The sequence below is a fragment of the Brachyhypopomus gauderio genome, unplaced genomic scaffold, assembly GCF_052324685.1.
Source record: "Brachyhypopomus gauderio isolate BG-103 unplaced genomic scaffold, BGAUD_0.2 sc37, whole genome shotgun sequence".
Lineage (NCBI taxonomy): Eukaryota > Metazoa > Chordata > Actinopteri > Gymnotiformes > Hypopomidae > Brachyhypopomus > Brachyhypopomus gauderio.
The window spans coordinates 1,588,029-1,595,528 of record NW_027506867.1 but is presented as its reverse complement, the minus strand read 5'-3'; the positions used below and the strand labels follow the sequence as shown (position 1 = coordinate 1,595,528).

The 7,500-nt window shown below is 45.0% G+C and overlaps 1 protein-coding gene and 1 long non-coding RNA gene across 3 annotated transcripts in view; one reads left to right on the top strand and one right to left on the bottom strand.

The window, feature by feature from the left end:
- The window catches only part of tspan7 (tetraspanin 7), a 36,730-nt gene that overhangs the window by 16,424 nt on the left and 12,806 nt on the right, over positions 1 to 7,500 (top strand). The window lies entirely within an intron of this gene.
- LOC143485625 (uncharacterized) lies at positions 1,610 to 6,439 on the bottom strand. The gene is made up of 3 exons (XR_013122953.1): positions 6,223 to 6,439; positions 5,889 to 6,034; positions 1,610 to 3,128 (listed from the first exon to the last, which is right to left on the bottom strand). It is a non-coding gene; the product is annotated as an uncharacterized LOC143485625 (long non-coding RNA).

Below are 7,500 nucleotides of genomic sequence, written 5' to 3'. Positions count from 1 at the left end.
TACCCTTCAGCTGCTGAAACTGCCTCGCTTTCAGAGTTCCACTGGCGGCTAACTGAGTTAGCACTGAAACAGAAGAGGCCCAGTGGAGTAGTGAACAAGACAGTTCTAAGCATAGTCGGCTCAAGAAACCTACATCGGTCCCCCTGCCAGTGTAGTCAGTACCTACACACACGGCAGCCAAGTTCTTGGTCCAGCCCTGACTGTTGCACTCAGGGTGGTGCCCTGACGCAAAACTCACATTAACACCCAGATCTGATGTTCTGCCTTCTATCATCCAGAACTGTAGGAAGACACATCGGATCAGAAGGTCTGCCGTCTGGTGTTCAGCAGGGAGACCTGTATGAGGCAGAAGGCTAGTGCTGGACGATATGGCCAAAATGTATATTGCGATATATTCCTTAATTTCGGTCGATACGATATAAATCCGATATCGATATAAATGCTTTGAAGGCCTCAGAAAAACTGCCAAGTATCCCTACAATGGAAGTCTGTTTCTACTACAGTCTAAAAATGTAACTGAAGTCTTTGAAACCTTCTCCCACAAAAACAATATAATGCTTTAGAAATAAAGTGTTAAATACATCAGTGATCACTTTTATCTGTATATAGCCTACATATACAAACAAAAACATGACATCCCTGCCAAACATAAACCTAGATATATCGATATCCAGGCATCATCAATATAAATACCTTTCACTTTAAATTAAAACAGAGGCTTTTACTTATTATTATTAAACAAATTGAACATATTAAAACAAAAGTGTTTCAACCAGTATAAAGAATAAAGAAGCCTTCATATTCATAAAATGAACATGACATACCTGTCAAATTAACAAACCTCTAGACTTAATCAATATAAATAACAGAAGGTAGCCACAAGCTTTTTACAGACCCCAATTGCTCGGTCTACTCGCTTGTCTCTGTTAACTTTCTCTGGCAGAAAGAAAAAAAATTGTAGTTTTATTTATATTTTAACTACATTTTCTTATTAATTTACAGCTAAAAATCCCACACTTGGTGCAGCAAGATTTAATTGAAAGAATATCTATTTGTTTAATGCAATCAATTTAAGCTAATTAGGAAATAATTAATAGCCTACAAAATCACTTAAATGGGGTTTGAAAAACTTGGTCATAACTATAGGCCACTCAAGTACTAAGCAAAAGCTAGTGTCTAGGGTGAAGTGCAATTCTCTTTAGTCATGTACAACACAGATCACCCCAGCTGCAACAATTTATTTACCAAATGCAAGGTATAATGCTTAATAAAATTATTATGACATAGCAAGCAACAACTATATAGCAGGCCTGCATTGCACACAACAAAGCTGTGTATATATGTATAAAACAAATAAAAAATAGCCACGAAATATATGCACCCACTGCTGTAATAGGTTAAGTTAGTGCAGTGTTTCTCAAACTAAAAAAAAAAAAAACAAGCGACTGGCGATAAAACTTCTTTTCCCAACAGGTTGCTGCCCAATGCGGTTACACCCATACAGGGCCGACGCCAGAACATATACAGTGAGGGGGCGTCAGAAAATTTCGGGGTGGCGAATGTAAGTTGTTGAGCGGGGGGGGGGGGGGGGGGGGGGGCGTTGGTAACGATTGTTGAGCGGCCGAGGTGGTGCCATGTAGTGATTGTTGTAAAATAAATGGGTCTTATTATTTACATTGAGGGGGCGACCCCCTTTCGCCAATGAATGCAACCAGGGGTGTCTGCTGGGGTTCTCTTTGGTTGACACAGATGCTGGCGATGTTTGAGGAACAGGTTGGCTTGAACGTTTTTGCCTCATTTTTTGACTCTCAGAATATTCTATGTAGTGGAACTGCTTGAGGTGGTGGAACAGATTTTATGTATTACCGCTGCTAGTCGGCACCAATCTCCGGCACAATTTGCAGCAAACTGAATCCTGTAGTTTACCAGACATACGAAAGCCAAACCACTTCCACACCACTGAATTAGTCCTCCCTCTCTTATCAATTATGTCTTCTGCGTTTTTACTTGTGGAAGCATGTGTTCACTCACTTGTGTGTTGCCATCAGAGGTGCTCATTTTGTATCTAAAATGTCCCGCTCTGGAGCTGAGCCTACCGTAGCGTAGCGTAGCCTATCTGGCCACTGCCTATTTGATTATGTCAATACGCATGGGCGTAGCCCGGCTACGGAGGCCGATTGTGTTCAGCTGTGCTTGAATGCAGCAAATTGACAGCTGCACTCTGTAAAAAAACGCTCGTCAACGGCAGATTCTGTAAATAATTCGTATTGAATTACTGCAAAAATGATATCACCGTTATTGAAATATTTCTTATCGCGATAAATACCGATATCAAATTATTGTCCAGGCCTAAGAAAGGCCCTAGAGAAGCGGTTGACAATGACAAGCAGCATATGCTGTAATGAAGGCTGTAATGACTCCTTCCTGGTTCTGAATGAGATTGTATCAATTCCACAATATAACGGATAAAATGTGCCCTCCATGCTCTGGGGCAACTGGCTCTACAGGCAGGAGGTTTGGGAATCTCTTCATGACCTCATTGACCTCAGTTTTATAAGAAAGGTTGTAGTGCTCCATCTTTCCTTTCTACGGGGGAAGAAACTTCTAGTGTAAAACCCGGTCTAAACTGCAATCTTCAGAAGTCAGACTTGTGCGTCCTAAATCTGTGGGCTCGAGGGACACGTGTTTGTTTAATCTGACACATGACTTTTTCTCCCCAACTGAAGAGATGAACTGATCTACGGTTATTGAAGAATTGAAGAGTGCATCTTAGCACGCCAACTCCTTTCCCAGTGTTTCCCCAACTGCACCTGCCTAGACTTTTGATTGGTTGGGGAGAAGCAACACATTGAAGCAACCTTGGGAAGTTCCATAGGACACCTGGGGGGGGGGGGTTGTGTGCCGGATAAAGCACATGCTGAAGAACCCCCCACAAAGTGTTCACCTTGTGAGTAAGAACATCCACCTTGGAGCTGAGTCACTCAGAGTCTTGATGGTCCAAGGAATGATGGTCCAGCTGGTGGTGCCGGTGTGCCAACACGACGTCCTCCAAGCCGACTGCTGGCAGCGTAGATGAAGACCTGCTTTCTGGAGCATCCGAGGTTCTGGCTTGGAAAAACACTGGTGGGCTAAGAAAAGAGTTTAATAAACATTCTTTAAAAGGCAATGAAACAGACAAAGAACAAAAACAATGAATCGGACGTGCACACAAGAATAGTAACAATAACGGGACAGCGATGAGGAATACACTAAAACCTTAAAGGCAAACAGGCCTGGAGCTGGTGTGTTAGAATCTTAAAAGACGGAGCAGTGTTTCCACAGGACGGGAGCAGGTGTGTTATAATGGTAAAATACAGAGCGGTGTTCCTACATGACGGGAGCTGAGACCTGCAGTGAGCAGGCAGTGATTAGGGAAGGGTCTTCAGGCATAGCCTCCGTCCCTCCTGGTCTGCTCATTCTGGTTTTCTTTGCTGTAACATGGCTGGTTGGGGTTTTCCTTGAGCTGTGGCATGGATTTGGAAATGCATTAATGTACCAGGCTTGGGATCCTCCAGACTGTCAGACAGACTGTATTTCGCAATTTGGACTGTTGTAAAGCTACATTTTGTAATCACTGGTGGGTAATTGAAGAGTTAGTGTAACTGAACGTTTTCATCACGTCCTGGATCCATAACTCCAGGATAAGAATGGGTCCTGTTGACCTGTTCAACAGATATAGGATATTGATGCTGCTCTTTCTCTGTAGTCCGCTCAAGGGCCTTATGACATTCTCGGAGGAACCCACTGCAGCCGGTAAACCTCCCTCTCGCCTTCGACAGAGAAACGCTGGAATTCAGACGTCGTTAATGCCCGAGTTGCCATGACGCCCGCGCCTGCTGCTGTCATGTAACGTTGTCCCCGGCGACAAGAGGCATAATTGATTTTTTTTTTTTTTAAATACCCGAGCTCCAAATTGTACAAAACACTGTAGGCGTAGCTGACTCGTCAAAGATAAATGTGGCAGTGCCTTCAAAGAGGGTGCGTAGAAAATCGCAATCTCGCTGGAAATGTAATGGCTCATGTCAAAGCCAGACTGTTCATGCGTGTTGCCGCGGAGGGGGGAGAGAAAGAGGGAAAGACGTAGAGAGACAGGGTGAAAGGGAGAGAGCATGACAGATGGAAAGAGAGACAGACAGGTAAGCAGCGTGAGAGAGAGAGAGAGAGAGAGACGGACAGACGCCCATCCGAAATCAAACGTCTGATCTCCAAATCAGGCCCTGGGCTGCTTTCATCGGGGAGGCGGGCGTGTCGACTGCGGTGGGCTCTGTTCAACCTTTTTGCTTTAACTTTCATCTCCCATCAAACGCCGTTACCCTGACAGGAGATCTGGACTCCGCACACCAGGACGATCCTTGCCAGCAGCCTTTTATAGAACCTGGTGGGAAAAGAACTCAAAGCCTTACTGCCTGACCCAGGTGTCTAGAACTCTGAGCCCATTTCCGCCTCAAATCTCCCAGTCTAGAACCTGACTTCTAGAAGACTTCTTGAAATTCAGTTGTAATGGACTCTATGTATTTCTCTTCTAGCAAACTGTAGAATTATTTAAGATTTGTGATTGATTTTTACCTTGGGGAGAAACACATAATGCTTTCGAGATAGGAGAAACCATACAGCAACATGCAGGAGCTTCTTGTCTGTCTAAACATCAGACGTATTCAAATGACCAGCGCTTAATTGGACCAGCGCTTAATTGGATGTTATGCACAACACCACAGCAGAACTAGCGGTAACCGTGAGCAACCTACGATCACCTTCCATCAGCTGCCTTTTGTGTTTGCACTCACATAAGCCACGGAGACCCCAGCTGATGAAGAATATGTGTATACTCTCCCATACCTGGAGTTACAGGAGGCTTTGTCCAGTCATCTCAAAAGGAAACTGCGTCTTCCCTGAAGATGCAGTCATCTTTGAAGGAGCACAATGAATTATGGGGGATTCCCGTCTCAACTTTAGTTCCGTCCTTCCATAAAATTCAATATAGTAAGATAATGACATGACTATATATATGACATTACTGTATACACTCTTTATGACATGTTGTGTTATCCTGCTGGAAGTAGTCATCAGAAGATGAGTACACTGTGGTCATAAAGGGATGGACATGGTCAGCAACAATACTCAGGTAGGCTGTGGCGGTATTGGTACTAATGGGCCCAAAGTGTGCCAGGAAAATATCCCCCACACTATTGCACCACCACCACCAGCCTGAACTGTTGATACAAGGTAGCATAGATCCATGCTTTCATGTTGTTGACGCCAAATTCCACCATCCGAAAGTCACAGCAGGAATCGAGACTCATCAGACCAGGCAATGTTTTTTCCAATATTCTTCCAATTTTGGTGAGTCTCAGTTTCCTGTTCTTAGCTGACAGGCACCCGGTGTGGTCTTCTGCTGCTGTAGCCCATCCACCTCAAGGTTTGACATGTTGTGTATTCAGAGATGCTCTTCTGCATGCCTCGGATGTTATGGAGTTACTGTTGCCATTCTATCAGCTCGAACCAGTCTGGCCATTCTCCTCTGACCTCTGGCTTCAACAAGGCATTTGCACCCACAGAACTGCCACTCACTGGATATTTTCTCTTTTTGGAACCATTATCTGTAAACCCTAGAGATGGTTGTGCATGAAAATCCCAGTAGATCAGCAGTTTATAAAATAAACAGACCAGCCCGTCTAGCACCAATAACCACACCTCGTTCAAACTAACTTAAATCACCTTTCTTCCTCATTCTGATACTCAGTTTGAACTGCAGCAGATCGTCTTGGCCACGTCTACATACCTAAATGCATTGAGTCAAAACAATCAAAACAAAAAACAAACAAATTTTAATCAGTTATTGTCTACATTACCTCACTCTTATGGCTGTTTGAGTCATCAAAACAGGCCAGGAGGACCAGCTAGCCGGTCGATCACCGATGCCGTCCAACACCCCTGACACCGTTCGACGTCCGGTGGTCAGACCAGTGAGTTCCTAGCCTTAGCCTAGGCTTGAGTTCTGTTTAACATATTTTATTTTGAAATAAAATACTGTGTCTGGTTGGAGCAACTCCCATACCTGACATCATGCAGACATGTCTTGTTAAAGATTGACTATGTAGAGGCAACGTGTGGTGTGGACGTGTCAAGTAACTAGCTAAGCAGTATCGGTCACAGTTGACCAAAGGCATCTATTCTAATACTTACCTTAATGACAACGGGTACGCAGAATCCTTCCAAGTACAGAGGGTGTGCGTATCTTGGAGACAATGAGTTGCCTGGGAATTCAAAGCCAGCTCATGCACAATTCAACGCTCGCTCCTGTCATTAGGACTTTCCCGAGTGACAGGCGCAGGACGAGATTCACCCCTGACAGGTTTCGTCTGAGCTTCAGCTGTTTCCTCTTTTAACGGGCCTTCATGGAGACCCGCTGAGGAAGTCATAAAGAGAAGAGCTGGAAAGAGGGGTGTGAACACCAGACACAAACACTAAATCATTCATAAGCACACACACACACACACACACACACACACACACACACACACACACACACACACACACACACCTGTGTACATGCAGTTCAGTTCTTTCATCTCCTCAGCCTCTTTATTCATACCCTTTTCTATTTCAGTCATTCTTTGGGGTCCCCGTGGACGCTGTTTCTCTCTCTCCCTCGTTACGTCACTCAGACGTTCAATCAGACGTTGTTTTGTTTTTCATGTGCTTTTGTTTTTGTTTGCAGTCCTCCGCCCTGACCACGCCCCTCGCCGCCCCAAGCTTCTGCTGTTCCTGTTTTGCAAACGTCTGACTCACCACTCACTTTCTTTCCGTCCGTCTCTATCTCTCGCTCGCTCGTTTGCGCTCGCGTTCACCGTCACATGCTCACGCCCTTCTTTCCTCGTGCGTTAATTAGCGCGTTGCTGGTAAAGACGTGTCGCTCAGGGGTAGCAGACTGGGTCCATGTAATGGAAGCCACAGCGTGAAAAGAGTGAAAAGGTGAGAGAGTGAGAGACAGAGAGTGTGTGTAGTCGTGACTACAGAGAACGTGTTGTTAGAGCCAGTGGCGGAGCTAGACTTTTTTCAAGGGGTGGCCAAAGGGTGAGCAAGGCTTTATCAGAGGGGTCCATATACAAGTGATGAACAAAAGGAAACACATATTTTCTCTTAAAATGACCATTTCCAGTGGGGTGGTACTAGGGGTGGCAAGGGCTCTGTTGGGGTGGCAATTGCCCCCCCTGCCCCCCCCCCCCCCCTTTGGCTCCGCCACTGGTTAGAGCCATGCAGGTTAAGGGTCAACTGCACATTCATGTAACTGAATCAGAAATCACTTATTCTCTCTACAGTAAACACGAGTATCTAGCAAACAAGTAAACAACTCCAGCAGGAGCACCTACCAGGTGTGTGTGTGTGTGTGTGTGTGTGTGTGTGTGTGTGTGTGTGTGTGTGTGTGTGTGTGTGTGTGTGTGTGTGTGTGTGTGTGTGTGT